This window comes from Canis aureus, chromosome 10 (genome assembly GCF_053574225.1).
Source record: "Canis aureus isolate CA01 chromosome 10, VMU_Caureus_v.1.0, whole genome shotgun sequence".
Taxonomy (NCBI): Eukaryota; Metazoa; Chordata; class Mammalia; order Carnivora; family Canidae; genus Canis; species Canis aureus.
In genome coordinates this window covers 54,991,031-55,005,914 of record NC_135620.1, presented here as the reverse complement: position 1 = coordinate 55,005,914, position 14,884 = coordinate 54,991,031, and the positions used below count along the sequence as shown (strand labels likewise).

The window sequence follows — 14,884 nt, the reverse complement described above, 5'->3', positions numbered from 1 at the left end:
GATAACACTATGCAAATATGAATGGTTATCACTGTCAGCATCATCACTATTTCTGCCCGGGATGAACTTGCAGATCTCAGTACGGGCCAACCACCAGCCAGTTTTGCCAGGCTGGTTAGTTCCAGGGCAATCTGGACAACAACAACCATTGAAAAGGTCAAGGTTTCGCCACACTTTGCACAACAAGGATCATTTACAGTCCAATCATTTGGATTAATTTCTTGACTTACATTTGATCTGTTTTTGTCAAGCAAGCAAATATATATTGATATTTGCAAAAAGCTTCATGCATGTGGTGCCCACTAAAATATGGCTGCATTTCCCATAGTAATTGTCTCTAGAAGCTCATTCCCAGCTGCGCTGGCTCATTTAGCTAATCTGCAGTAAGTATAGTATTGATCCAAGCAGCAAGGGAGGAGCACATTAGCCTGGCCCATAGAAGGGTGATTACTTTGGCTGCATGGTCACTTCACAGACTTGGCTGAAGTCTAAAAGCCACACTGAGATGGTCTGGAAATCAGCCCTCTGCCCTGATCTCGCCCCCAACCACCATCACCACATGTATTTGCACAGGCATTTGCATCTGAGCTGGCCACAAGGAGAGTGGCAATATGATGACAACATTTCAAGGAGACCTTATCACTCCCAAGAAAGAGCTCTTACTACTCATTTTTCTATTCATTCATAACTGACAATGTCTTTTAAAAAATTATAATACTCAATGCTTGCCAAGATGCATTAAAGTTGGTATTCTTACTTGCTGTTACATATGCCCCTAAATCTCCAAAAATAGGGGATTGGTTCACCAAATAGGCTATTTTACATCTTTTCAAAGAATACTCTTCAGTCATGGGAAAGTATTTGTGATTTATGAGGTGGGGGATGAGGAGGAAGCAGCTTTCAAAATAGTATGGACAATTTGTACACCACCATGTACAAATTGTGTTTAAAACTAAACAAAAGGAGTGTTTAAAACTAAATTTGCATACATACATAGAAAAATTACTGGGTTGATCTAAACATAGCCCATTGGGTGCCCAGGGAAATGTTGTATTGCTCTCTATCCTGTCTATATTTGAAATACTTCACGATTTAAAAAGTGAAAAAAAAAAAAAGATTGAACACATATATGCCAAAACATTGATAGCAGATGTAGGATCCCAGGCTTTTTTGTTTCCTTCTGAGAGAGTGTCTATGTTTTTCAAAAATTTTCTTTTCTTTTCTTTTTGTAAGTAGGCTCCAGCATAGAGTCCAACACAGGGCTTGATCAAGAGTTGGCTGCTTAACCAGGTGCCACTATTTTTCCAATTTTCTTAAATACACTTGAATTATTTTAGGATTCAAAAAGAAAAGCAATAAAACTTCCTCTACAAACAAAGCAACTGTCAAACATAGCGCCCAGTTGGTTAGGACTTGTATGTTCAGGGCTGGGAAGGTGTGATGGAGGGGAGAGCAAGCTGGAGAAAGAGAAGAGGCATTCCAAGAAGGAGGGATGCTAGGAGGCAAGGAAACGCCTTATCTGGAAAAGGTGATGAATCCTTTTGTTTGACTGGTTAGAACCTTTGAAAGGTAGACTAGAAGGGTCAGGAGGACCCAGAATCAGATGACTGGGAGTCATAAAAAGGGGGTGGGGAGGGACATGAGGGGAGGGGAGTAGTGTGTAGGAGAGCTCTCTGTGTTAGAATGGTCCTTACAGGCTGGAGCCACACTACAAACATGGCATCCAGGGAGAGGTTGGCCAGGAGGGCCAAGCCCAGGGCAATGGCAGTCGGGCCAACCAGGAGACATTCCCCAATGTCATTGGGGAGACATTCCCAGCACAGGCTCTCTGGGACAGTGACTAAGAGCTCCAGCTGAGGTGCCAGATTGCCTGGTTTGATCCTGGCTTCACCACTCACCAGCTGTGTAACCATAAGCAAGGACATAACCTTTCTTCCCCTCAAGGTTTTTATTTATATGATGGGGATAAGTACGGTATCATAGAGCTGTTGAGAGGATGTTGATAGATGTGAAGCACTTGGCAATAGGGCCGCGTATAGAGTAACTGTGCAGGTTAACCGGCATGATTTCCTCCGACCTGAAGTCCACCCACAGTGCCCTGTGCCACAGTGGGGCATGTTGCCTGTAGGACCACCTGTATCAGCGAGGGGCAGGCACAAGCCAAGGCACAGTGTGGTCTCTGTATCCCCCAGAAAGTTGTCAGAGTTGGGCAGCCCAGGTGGCTCAGCAGTTTAGCGCCACCTTCAGCCCCGGGTGTGATCCTGGAGACCCGGGATTGAGTCCCACATCAGGCTCCGTGCTTCTCCCTCTGCCTGTGTCTCTGCCTCTCTCTCTCTCTCTCTCTCTGTCTCTCAGGAATAAATAAAAATATTTTTTTGTAAGTTAAAATGTGACAAAGTTAAGATTAGGAGAGACTAGAAGGGGGATCCCTGGGTGGCGCAGCGGTTTGGCGCCTGCCTTTGGCCCAGGGCGCGATCCTGGAGACCGGGGATGGAATCCCACGTCGGGCTCCCGGTGCATGGAGCCTGCTTCTCCCTCTGCCTGTGTCTGTGCCTCTCTCTCTCTATCTGTGTGTGACTATCATAAATAAATAAAAATTAAAAAAAAAAAAAGGAGAGACTAGAAGGACGTTGTAGAAAGTGTTAGTGACCTAGCTCTCTGGTCCCAGCTTTAGCTTTGGCATTAACTCCCAGATCAAAACTCAGGGTGAAGATCATTGTCCTGGGACAAAATTCCTAGGCCCCTGACTGATATATGCCCCCAGAAACAGCCTCCTCTCTTGGGCCCAGGGCCCATCTGTTCTGACTCCACCTGCAGCTTGGGGCCAGTTTCCCTCATCTAAACCTGTCTTTAACAGCATCTGTCCCAGGGCTGAGGTCCATTGGCTCATAAGGAAATAAAAACTCCAGTTACCCACTGTGCAAACTTGGCACCTACCAGTCCCTAAGGGAAACTGTAAGTGGCTTCTTTAAAAATCAAATTTGGAGGCAGAGCTGCCTTTGGTCTGAGTGGGCAGGAGAGGTTAGTGGGAGGAGCCATGTCCTCAGCATCCCTACCTACCTCCTCTCCTATTTTCAGACCCTCAAAAGTGATGAACAGGCTCATTCCGAGGCAAAGGAAATGCACAATCAATCCACGCCTTTAGGGCTGGGCTACAATTTAAGGAGAGGAGGAGTGAAGATAAATAAAAAGGCCTATTTTCGAGAGAGCCATTTAAGCCCAGAGAGAGGCCATAATAATGTGCGCACTAGCTCTGCTTAAATTCGTCCCTGGCTCTCTCAAAATTGCCCTGAGATAATCAAAAGGAAGTGAAGAGGAACAACACAGACTCCAATTCAGAAGAGGATGTGGTAATTAGCACCCGATGCCTGGACCCTGCTGTCAGGCAGAGCAGTTGGTCACTGTGGGGCCTCCTGCTGTCTTCCATGGCAGAAGACACTTTGGCTCTTCCTATCTCACCCTGAAGTTGGAAAGCACAGAACTGACACATCCATGACTATATTTCTAAAATCATCTCTCAAAGAGATAAATGACTTCCTCCGCCCGGCGTTGTCCGACCTGGGTCTGGGAATAGATAAATTCATTTACTCGGGAGCAAGATCTCCATTTTTCTCCCGGTGCCATTTATAATCCCATCTCTTTCACTGTTTGAGACACTTGGGGTGATGAATGTGCTACACTCGTGGGGCCGGAGGTGAAATGCTCACTGGGAGGACTGAGCAGCCGATCTGAGAGCCAGGCCCATGTGACAAACTTCTCTTGGGGTCAGCTGAGTTCCAGAAGCCACCACACAGACAGGTCCTCTGGAAGGAACAGCACTAGGCTCCAGATAGCAGTTCTGGACTACCTCAGCCTGGACAGGCTGGAGGCTGCCCTGCAGAATAGCGAGGCCCCGTGCATGTCCCCTGCAGCAGAGACAAAGACGGGCTGAGATCAGAAGAAGGCAGGATGGGCAGCCTGGCCCCACCAGACAGTCCAAACTCCTACAAGAAGCCTAGAACTGGGCCTCGAAAAAGGTTCTCTATTGCTGATAATTCCTCCTGGGGATCTTAACAAAGCAAGAATACAAAAGTTACCCTCTTCCGTCTCCTCACTGCCCTTCCAGGCCCGTGGGTCAGGGTCATCCAAACCCCACAAGCCACAGCCAATTCATCCATAGAAAGGAGACCTTAATTCCTATCCTGCAAGGATTCAGAGAGGCCAAACACAAACACCAATAAGATGTACAGGTCATTATTATTCTGTCCTAACCAATCATATTGCAGGCACACACCTGGCCCAGTGTGTCTCAGCCCCACTGCACGAAGGCATCACTGGGGAGCCATGAAATAAATAATAAATAAAACATGAGGCCTGACCCCTAAGCTGGACCAATTATATCCCATCTCTTTCAGTGGAGGCGGCATAGGCATTTCTCAATGTGCAGCAGGAGCTGAGAAGCCATGGTCCAGTTTGCTCACTCACCCACTCCTTTCCTTAGACCCCAGGGTCAGCTCCTAGTCAGGCTCTAAATGATCACCACGTGCTTGTTGGCTTTGGGGCAGCCCTGCAGCGGCCCTCTCAAGAGAGGCAAAGGAATGCTGACACACTGGTTAAGACACATCAGTAGGGACTCTGGCTTGAAGCACACATGCCGTTGACAGTAAAGCAGGTGTTTATTGAGCCTGTTTGGTGCTGTACTGAGTGCATGGCATGGATTGTGTCTCAGTCCCTGTCAGGACCCTTGAGGTCGCACTATTAGGAAGGCATCTGTACCCATGGGAGTACTGAGGCTTGGGGGATCCCAGGTGGCAGAAGAGGATTTTGCCTCTGGCCGTGGGACTGGGGCACGTTCCTCACCTCACCTCTCTGTGCACCAGTTTCTGTTTCAGGGGAGGAGGGAGGCCATGAGCCACAGCCCCGTTTTGAAGTTGCTGTGGCTTAGTATAAAGGGTATGTGCCTGGCTGACAGCAGCATGTGCAGTCACACCAGCGCTTTTAGCCATGTCTGGGCCCTGGCTTTCACGCTGATGATGGCAGAATGAGGTGAGCTCACAGAATGGTGACCTGGATGGCAAGGGGCCTGACCCCAGAGGCCAAGGTCTCAATGACAGTAGTACAAGGACTCGGCCTGAGATTAAGCTGTAGAGTTGCACATGGGTGTGTACATGTATGTATGCAGCTGAGCCGTCCAAGGTCACTCGCCGGTTACTGATAGAGCTCAGGATCCCAGGATGCTAGGCTCTAAGTACAGTGCTCCTCTTCATAAAACAGGGACACTGCAGGAGCTTTGGCCAAGGGTAGATTCTTCTCAGATAAATAAGCCTCCTGGTCCAATTTGGATCTGGACTCTTGGTCTTAGCTCAGCCTCATGGCTGCAGGTGGATGTAGTGGTGTGGTGCTCAACATCTTTTCCAGTCCCTTCCAGTTGGCCTTACTGTGCTATAGAGCCAAGAAGGCTCAAAGCCACATTTCCTGGATGCCCCTGCAGCGGAGAGTCCAGATGAGATTTAAGTTCAGCTGATCAGATGCACTTGAATAGCACATGTGGCAGGGGAAGTTGAGGCAGGGACCGCATGTCTGGCTGCTTCTACCCCTTCAGCTCCAGCTGCAGTATTTGCAGCAGCCATCATGTCAAGAAGCTCAGCCCAGGCACCACTGCTTACAGCTATGGATCCAGCACATTCCCCCACTTTCCTGACTCTGGCAGAGGTGGTGCTCCTCTGGCAGGCCAGTTCTGCGGTGTTGTTCTGGAAGTCATTTCTGGAAACCTAGCTGAGGATTTACTCCTCTCACCCTCCAAACAAACAATAAGCACTTAGTTTCCTGTCTCAAATCCCTTTCTTCCTAAACAGCTAAAGTCACTCCTGTTATCTGCAACTGAATGTATACTCCCTCCAACTAACTGGGCCTCAGCAGTGGGACCCACATGAAGAGAGGGAGGCAGTCCTGGACTGAACCACGGACCAGGGATGGTGAGCTCTGCCTCCAGCTTGCCCGGGACACATGAGTGAAACACATGAGTGGGCCTAATTGGAGCCTCAATCTCCCCATCTAGAAAGTGAGGACTGCAGGGCAGCCCAGCCCCATGGGCTTTCAGCAAACCCTGGTCCTTTAGAAGCTTTAGTCTAGCCAAGGAGAGGAGTTATTAATAGGGAAACGGGGGCTATATAGTGTCTCAGTTCTCTTGACAGATGCTTCTGCAGTATAGTGGGGCACATAGGAGGGACAGTTCGTGGGGTAGGGATGGCGATTGGAGGTCAGGAGAGCATGGGGGGGAGTCAGCCTTGATAGACTGAGGGCAGGGGAGGGAGCAGTTATAGATAGAAGAACCATTTGAGCAGAGGTACAAATGTGTGAAAGAATCTTGGCAGTATGAGGAACAGTACAGTGTAGGGCAAGAGAGGGGACGGCCAGATGGGAAAGAGTCCTCAGGAGGGCAGAGCCAGACCCTCTGGGGCCACGGTGGCACCAGCTGACCCTCCACACCTGCTGCCATCTCAACTCCTGCCTCTTCATGACCTACTGAGTGTTTTGACATCCACAGCCAACCTGTGAGGGAGGAGGCAAGTCATGTTTGTCCTATTTTATAGATGAGGAAGCTGAAGCTCAGAGTCAAGAAGCCGACTGGTGGGCAGGCAGGGAGTTTGGGGCAGGGAATGGGGGGACAGGGGAGGGTCAGTTCTCTGCCTCTGAGCCCAGCTCTTCTGCACCACGATTCCTGTCTGTCCTGGCAGACAGCTGTGCCCAGATACGGGAGGGAAGGCCCTCAGAGCTGAATCTCCTTCCTGTTCTCTGAGCCGCAGAGTCTGAAATCCCCACAGCCCGGGTTTGGCCGTGACCCTGCAGGGCCGAGGTGGTCACCCTTTTGTTTTGGGCATCTTCGCACGGTGGAGCTGCTGCCATCACTCCACTGCCAGCCCCTGAGGAGTTCCATCCCATTAACTCAGCCACATCACCATGGCAACACAGGCTCCCGACTCTTCCAAAGATAGGAGATAGGAGTGCCCATGCCAGGGCAGGCCTGCACCCCTTCTCCAGACCTGCAGGAGAGCCAGAGACCTCGACTCCTCTCCAGTCAGGACAGCCACATTGCCCGATCTCCTATTCTGCACCCAGTGCCTGCCTCCCAGAAACCACCTCCCCAGCCCCCAGACGCCCCCCTGCCGCTGCGTGTGTTAGCCGAGAGCTTTCAGCTTATTTTAGGTTGTTTCTCCATGACTATGTACCTGCCTTTTCTCCCCATAGCTCTGAAATTCAAGCAGGCTCTTAGCTGAGCTGGAGCTGGCATAGTAACCGTACATGCTCCCACTTTCTCATTGACTCCGCAGGGTAAACCTTTGAAGTATATATGGTGATTCCTCCCATTTTACAGAAGAAACAGAGAGGTTAAGTAACATGTCCAGGGTCACAATGCCATCAAACGAAGACAATATTTGAGTTCCGGGCTGTTTTTAACTCGGTATATTTGACATTTATGTAGTTCTTACAATATGCCAGGCACTGTTCTATGCTTCACACATGTTAACTCTTTGAATTCTCACAACAATCGGTAGGCACCATGAATAGCTCCACCTTATAGATGAGGCTATCAAGGCACAGAAAGGTTAAGTAACTTGCCCAGAGTCACACAGAAAGAGGTAGAGCCTGGATTCAAGCCCAGGCAGTTTGGCTCCTGAGTGGTGTCCACGACCACTATACCGTGTTTGATTATAATTCTAAGGCCCTTTGCTCCCAGCTGTACCAGACCCCATGCTGAGGTCAAGAAATTGACCACCTGACCACCTCTAGTAACCACACCTGGCTCCTCTCACCAGCCTGGCCGGCCTTTCAAATCAAGCAACTGGCTAGTTTTGAGGATTTTATCTTTCTGACCGTCCTGCATCTTTCTTTTTCCAATTTCCCTTCAATCTCAAAGTAATCTCACGTTTCCACTCATTGCTCTGGGCCTTAAAAGGCTCCCATTTGGAACAACAGCTGGGAATTGTCTTCCTTTAGAGAGAAGAGCCTACCAGTACCCTCACAGGCGAAGTCCCCCTTGTCCTCCCACACTCAGCCTGTCTCCAAAGACCATTAATGCAATCACTTAACAAGAGGCCAGCTCTAATAGAAAGGAAGAAAGAGGAGGAGCATTGTTAGCGGTTTGAAGGGGAGAAGAAATCATAAAATCCATCAAACCTGTATTTGTCTCATTAAAAGTGTTTCTAATTTATAATGTCCTGGAATGCAGATGCCGCCCAGCTGTGCGGGCCTGGTAGTCCTGCCTGGTGCACACCCCCCACCACTGCTCCTGGGCCCCCTCTCCCACCTCGCTGGGACTGCCATCAATTTCTGCTCATCAGCGGCACTTACAGTAAATGGATTCATTTGTGGCAATGGGAGCTGAGAGACAAAGGTGACAATATAATTAAGGTTTTTAATTCTATGCCTGAACAGTTAAGTCCAGAACTCATGATAATTAGCTGGCTGTAATGAAAGATCTTTAATCGTTATTTTCCCTTTGTTTCCTATAATTGTTCATTTTGGCCAACTACATTTGTCCTTTCATTTGAATCTAGTTGCACAGTTTTATGTCACTTCCATTATTCCTATAAACTCCAAAGAAAATATGTTGTGGAGCTGGTCCTTTACAAAGTCATGGCAAGATGACACAGGGGGCTCATCCATGCACAACTGCTGCTCTGGCTACTTTCTGGAGGAAAGGAAAACTGGTTCAAAAAATTCACAGGCCTGGGGATACGTCTACATAAAAATAAACACTGGCAGGAGAATGAATAACGATAGGCTCTTTAGAGCTGAACTGGCCACATGAGTCGGCGTCTAGAAGGATGAGAGTCACACAAGTTCTGGATGAACATATTGTCTTTTTATATTTTAGCATTCCTATTGTCGGCCACATCTTACAACTGATGCGCATATTTAATGTCAAGACCATCCTTTGTGTTTCCTGAAAAGTTACAAATGAATTCACAGTGTTGCTTATAGCTGATAATGCCTTAGACTTGAAAAACCATGGCAAAGCATCATCCATACCACAAATATGTATTAAGGAATCACTCCACTCCAGGCAGGGTGGTGGGAATGTAGTGATGGGTAGAAACTGATCAGTCTCTGCTCTTGTAGTCTCCACAGTCTGGGGATCATCAGCCTCCTGTCTAACCATAGTTGGCCACCTAGATGGGACATTTTTCAGTGGCTGTGGGCTGTTTGGACCCTGCCCAACTAAGGATCTAGGTAGCCATATTTCTGGTAGGCAAACCAGAACATCAAAGCAAGAGGTTGGGGGCTTATAGCCAGGAAATGGAGGAGCCCAGACATTTGAGCCCTGTCTTGCAACTACCCAGGACTAGAGAAGAGCCCAGCCAGGAAATTTGCGTGGTAGTATTGTCATTGGAAAGGAAAACAGGCCTCAGAATGGATGTAAGGAATGCAGTCGGATGTGTGTGGGGGGGGGGGGAGGGCACCTGAGCGGGAGGCCTGTGTGGCTTGTGACACATTCCATGTCCTTTCTCTCCTCCCTCCACTGCTGACCTGAGTCCCGAAAGTTGCTTTTCCAAGGCCACGTGGTGAACTCACGTAACTCCAGAGAGGACTAGAGTTAATCTGCATCTTGTCTGACCCACAGCCCTGCAGCTCAAGGTTCTGAACATTGCCTTGTCTCAAAATCCCTTTAGTGACCAGTTACAATGAAGAGGAAAACTAGGCCACCGCCATAAAAATCCTTTCCCTCTTCCCCAATCCATTCTGCACACAAAGTCAGAGTGATTGTTTTAAAAACACATGGCCCTTCCCTGTAAAAATCTTCAGTAGCTTCCTAGTATCCTTTTGGGGAAAAAAAAAATCTAAACTGAACACAGCCAGAGTCCTGCATTACCTGCCCTCTTCTGCCCTCCTCTCTGGCCTGCGCCTGCAGCCTGGCTGCTTGGCCCTGGATGTAGTCAGCCCATTTCATTCCCAGCACCTTCTCAAACCTCCAACCACCTTTTGCTTACTGAATGGAGTCCTTTCAAGGCCAGGTCAAATGTGGCCCCCAATCTAAATTATGCCCCCATTATTTTTATTCTTGTCACTCTTATAATAGTGTGTAATTAAAGAGTAAGCTGAGAGTTGGTGTATTTCCTTCTTCCATTCATATAGACTGTAAGGCCCCGCAGGCAACGTCTGAGCCGAATCTTCAGTACCTGGAACAGCGCTTGGTACTGGTAGAGCGGAATACACTCTGTTAAACGAAAGAGCAACTAAATCAGACTCACAAAACCACCCCTTGTAGGCCTCTGCCTAAATGAAAAAGGGCCTAAGGCAATGGAGACCCTCCCGCCTCTGCCCCCACCCCCCCCCCTTCCCCCGGAGAGGGAAGTCTGGTGTAGAGCTCGTGTAGAAGTCCCGTGTAGAGCTCGTGCGGCTTCCGGCTGGCGAAGCGGGCCAATCAGCTCCGTCCTGGGGGCGGGCTCTTCTGTGGTGCGCCTCCTCATTGGCCACCCACCGGGCTCCGCCCACCTGGGAAGCCCTGGGCGGGGACCAAGCGGGAGGCGCTGACGGGTCTCCAGCTCACCCGCTGACCCCTGCTTCCTGCTCTCCCTCCTAGGCACAGGAAGATCCACTCCTGGCCCAAGAGCACGTTCACACACTAACTCAGTCAACAAACACTGAACACGTAAGGGCAGACTCCGTACTACGTACGCACTGGGGCACAACCAGTGAACCAGTGTCCAGTCAAATGCCCTTTGTCCCAAATTAGTAGCTAAGTGACCACACACACACACACACACACACACACACACTAATTTCCTCACAGCCTTCCATGCAAAGTTAATCGTCAACCTCTGTTTTGGGTCCATTCTCTCTTCGGACCATCTCAGACACTGTGCTCAGGGCTGCTGGCTCCCAAGTGTGGGAGACTCTTGTGTGCTCAGACGTCCGTCCTGACTTCCAGTGCTGTTGCATACTTGTACCACAGTTGCCCTCAAACACAACATATGTCATCCATTCATGTATTTATTCAAAAAATATGTAGTGATCACCTACTATGTGCCAGACTGTACTGGATACCGGGAAGAGGGCTCTCCTATAGGCTAGTTGGCCAATGACAAAAACAAGTATGTGAATGTGATTATTTTCCATAATCACTGTTGGAAGGAAAGAAGGCTGAGCCCTACTGAGGAGGCAGTGTTCAAGTGGATGGTCTTGACCAGAGAAACATCAAGTCTCCCCAGTCTTGTACCCCTTTTTCTGTCGGTGGCATCTCTGGCCTCTCAGTTTTCTTAACCAGAACACCCAGAGTCCCCAGCTCTTCCTGGTCTGGCCCTGTTGACCCTATTCTCACGTCCCTCTTGTGCCAGTGTATTCCTTGCTCACATTCAGGACATCCCACTGTGACTTTGACGATCTTGACACTTGTCCCCTTCTAATCCATCTTCACCCATCACTGCCAGATCGGCCTTCCAGAAACGCACTTCAGACCACATCACCCTCCTGCTTAATAACCTGCAGTGGTTACCAAGTAGTCTCAGAACAAATCCCAATATTCACAGCCTGATGATCAGTGTCCTCCACAATTTTGCTCTAACTAACCACCTCAACCTTATTTCTCATGACAACATTTTGCACCCAACATCCTAACCAAGTTGTATATTCACAGAATTTTACTGCCTCTGTACTTCTGCTCACGCTGTTCCCTTATCCGGAATGCCCTCCCCACCTTTTGTGTCTAAGTGCCCATGGCACCTGCTCCTTAACTACACACACACACACACATACACACACACACCTGTCACCATGGTCCTATTTCCCTCTCTGAAGGCCCACAATACTTTACCTGTTCCTCTCTTAGCCCCCTAACAGGCGATGAGCTGCCTAAAGACAAGAGCTCTGTGTGATCCACGTGGCCCTCTGTGACAGTGGGATGGGAGGGAGTGACCCTGTGTGTGTTAGGAGGGACTCCAAATCCCAACCCTGTCACCTGTGAGCTGTGCAACCGTGAACTATTTAATACTTGTATGCCTCAGTTTGCCCTTCTGTAAAGTGAGGATTGACTGGGTTGATTATATAAATGATAAACAGGGCTTGGCTCATCCTGTTAACAATTATTGTGGGAATAACTAATTGTGGGTAGATAGATAAGTCAGGTAGATTCAGCAGAGGCAGTTTCCAGTTCAGATCTCAGGGAGGACCTTGGGGTGGACCATCCCTGGGTCATTCCTCTCTGACCAGGCTTCCCCTCCTGGCTGGCAGGACCCAGGAGGAGACCAGGGCCAGCTGCATACTCTCCTCCTCTCAAAGAATTTGGGGAGATACAGCCCCTCCCATGTGTACATGTGCCTCCATTCTGTTGTTGAGCCCTGTTTCTCAGTCTTCAAGGTTACCCAATCCCCAGGGATGCCCAGCAGCTGGAATCAGGCACCATCCTCAGCAACCAGGTCCTGAGCAAGCCAGTCATCCTGCTCTTCTTGCTATTCTGGGAGCTCACATGCACTCAGGCCAGCTGTGTAGTCAGGGCCTGGGCTTCCTCCCTCCCCAGGATGGCAGCGTGCTGAGAAGCAGGGAACTCGCAGTCATCTCAAGCAAAGTTCTCCTCACCTGAGCCCTGAATCCCTCACTAGAGATGGCAGGAGTGCTCCCTTTGTGCACCCATCCTCTGTGTGCTGCCCTGCTGGGAGACTTCAGGGTCCTTTGTGATCCCCACAGAGGAACCCAGATCTCCCTCTTGCCTCCGGAGAAAAGTTCATCAAGTCTCATTGCCTCCGAGGAACTTTGCTTCCTCTTGCTGTAGAATGGAAGTGCATAGAACCTTGCCTCCCTCCCCACACAATTACTGGGGAAGGAGTGGGCAGCTGGACCACAGAGGAGTAGATGGGACCAGCCCCCACCCCGAAGACCCCACTCTGGAAGACAGACTGGGAGGAACTGCAGAGGGATGGACAACCCTACAGCATCCTCCCTCCTCAGAAACCCCAGTCACCCTGGATTGTCTGCCTGTAGGAACTCAGCCAGCCAGCGTCCCTTTGCAATCTCTTAATTGCTTGCTGAGCACCTACTATGTGCTGGCCACAACAAAAAGAGAAGATGACAAAGGTCTGGGGAGAGTGACCTGTAACCATGCCAGACACTTTCCAGATAGAGCTCATGGAAGCCCCCACACACACACACAACTGCTGTAAGAGCTGCATCATTATCACCCCCCACTTCAGGTAAGAAAGCAGTCTCAGAAAGGTGACATGACCTCTCCGAGGTCACATAGCTTCTAGGTGGTGGGACTGAGATTGAAACCCAAGTCAGTCTGGTGGCAGAGATGATCTTGATTATCTTGGGCCGCCCCCGCCCCCCGCCCCACCCTCAGAGCACTCCCTTCAGAAGTCACCTGGGATAGACAAAGGCAAGGAGGTGTCAAGATCCCTGAGAGAAGAGCTGCTCCTCTCATCAGGCAAGAGGGTCTGAAAGGCAAGCGCTGGTTGTGGGTCTCAAATCTGTGGCTTTGGCCCCCTTGCCAGAGCTCACTGACAACTGTAAAACTTGCCCTGGCACGGGCAGGGGTTGGGGGAAGCAACAAACATAGTTATAGGTCAAGCCAGGCCGAAGTCAGCCCTCCTCCTCCCCCCCACCACAGCCACTGCCCGAATTCCTTTCTCCTTGCTGACCTCCTGTGCTCCTGTCTTTCTAGACCCAGCTTCCTAAAACCTCGCTCCCCTTGACAGTCTTGGGTGTCCCCTGGCACTTCCAGCCTTGAACTTTATCCCCCAGGAGCTTCAACTCGTGTGGATTCCACTCACCCACACTGTGGTCCCAACCCAGACCTTCGTTGATGCCGTCCCTTCCATGTGATGTGCCCATCCTCTCCCCACTGTCCTCTTGCCTGGCTGCCCCTTCTAGGCTGGGTCAGATGGCCCTCTTGCAGCACCCAGGGTGCTCCCATCTCTGCACTTGCCGCACCCCTTTATTATGAGCTAACCCACCTGTACCCCACCTGCCTCCACAGAAGCAGAGACCGGCTCATCCACCACTGTACCCCCAGGGCTAGGATAGAGCCTGGCAGGTCAGGAAACACTTGTAAGAGTAATAATAATGTCTCACCTTGTGAGACAGTGAGGAGCTGGCCAGTCCAGAGGCAGGAGCACCCCACCAAGCTGGGCTTTCCATTCCTTCAGTAAACATTTCATGAATCCACGCTGGCTTTACACTAAAATTGAAACGATACAGAGATTAGCATGGCCCCTGCGCAAAGAAGGATGACACACAAATTCGTGAAGCGTTCCATATTTTAAAAAAAGCAAAAACATTTCATGAATCCCTTCTCTGTGTCAGGCCCTGGGTGGGAGAGACACTGAGGCATCGAGTCATGTGAGAGACCCACCTTGCCTCAGGGTTGCTCACAGGCTCCCAAGGAGCCCATAGGATACAGCGACTAAGAACACAAGTTCAGGGGCTCCCAGGGGGCTCAGTCGGTTAAGCATGTGCCTTCGGCCCAGCTCATGATCCCAGGGTCCTGGGATCAAGCCCCATGCCTGGCTCCCTCTCAGCGGGAAGCCTGCTTCTCCCTCACCCTCTGCCTCCACGCCCTGCTTGTGCTCCCTCGATCTCTCTTTCTCTTTCTCTGCCAAGTAAAAAAATAAATCTCAAAAGAAAAAGAACAAATTCAAATCCCATCTCCACCACTTTCTAGCTGTGTGACTTTGCACAAGTTTCCTACCCTCCCTGTGCCTCAATTTCTTTATCTATTGAACAGAACGATAATGGCAGCTACGTCAGGGGGTGAGGGAGGAACAGAGGCAGTAATGCACGAGCAGCCTCCCTCAGGTGGGTGCCCAGCCTCGTGCTCCTGACCCCTCCGGGAGCCGGCGAGGCAGAGCCAGGAGGGCACAGGCTGCGAAGCCACCCAGCCGGGAATGCGAGGCCCGGCTCTAGCAGCCAG

The 14,884-nt window shown here is 50.1% G+C and overlaps 1 long non-coding RNA gene and 1 other non-coding gene across 5 annotated transcripts in view; one reads left to right on the top strand and one right to left on the bottom strand.

The window, feature by feature from the left end:
• LOC144322458 (uncharacterized) overlaps positions 1–13,907 on the bottom strand; it is a 31,892-nt gene extending 17,985 nt beyond the window's left edge. The window contains exon 1 of one of the 4 annotated variants that reach the window (XR_013388102.1): positions 13,746–13,907. This is a non-coding gene — a long non-coding RNA (uncharacterized LOC144322458). The remainder of the gene's footprint in view (positions 1–13,745) is intronic. The other 3 variants (XR_013388100.1, XR_013388103.1, XR_013388101.1) reach the window with 3 other exon arrangements.
• A 227-nt stretch (positions 13,908–14,134) lies between these two features.
• Positions 14,135–14,236, top strand: LOC144322902 (U6 spliceosomal RNA). The gene has a single exon (XR_013388499.1). It is a non-coding gene; the product is annotated as a U6 spliceosomal RNA (small nuclear RNA).
• Positions 14,237–14,884: the final 648 nt, after the last annotated feature.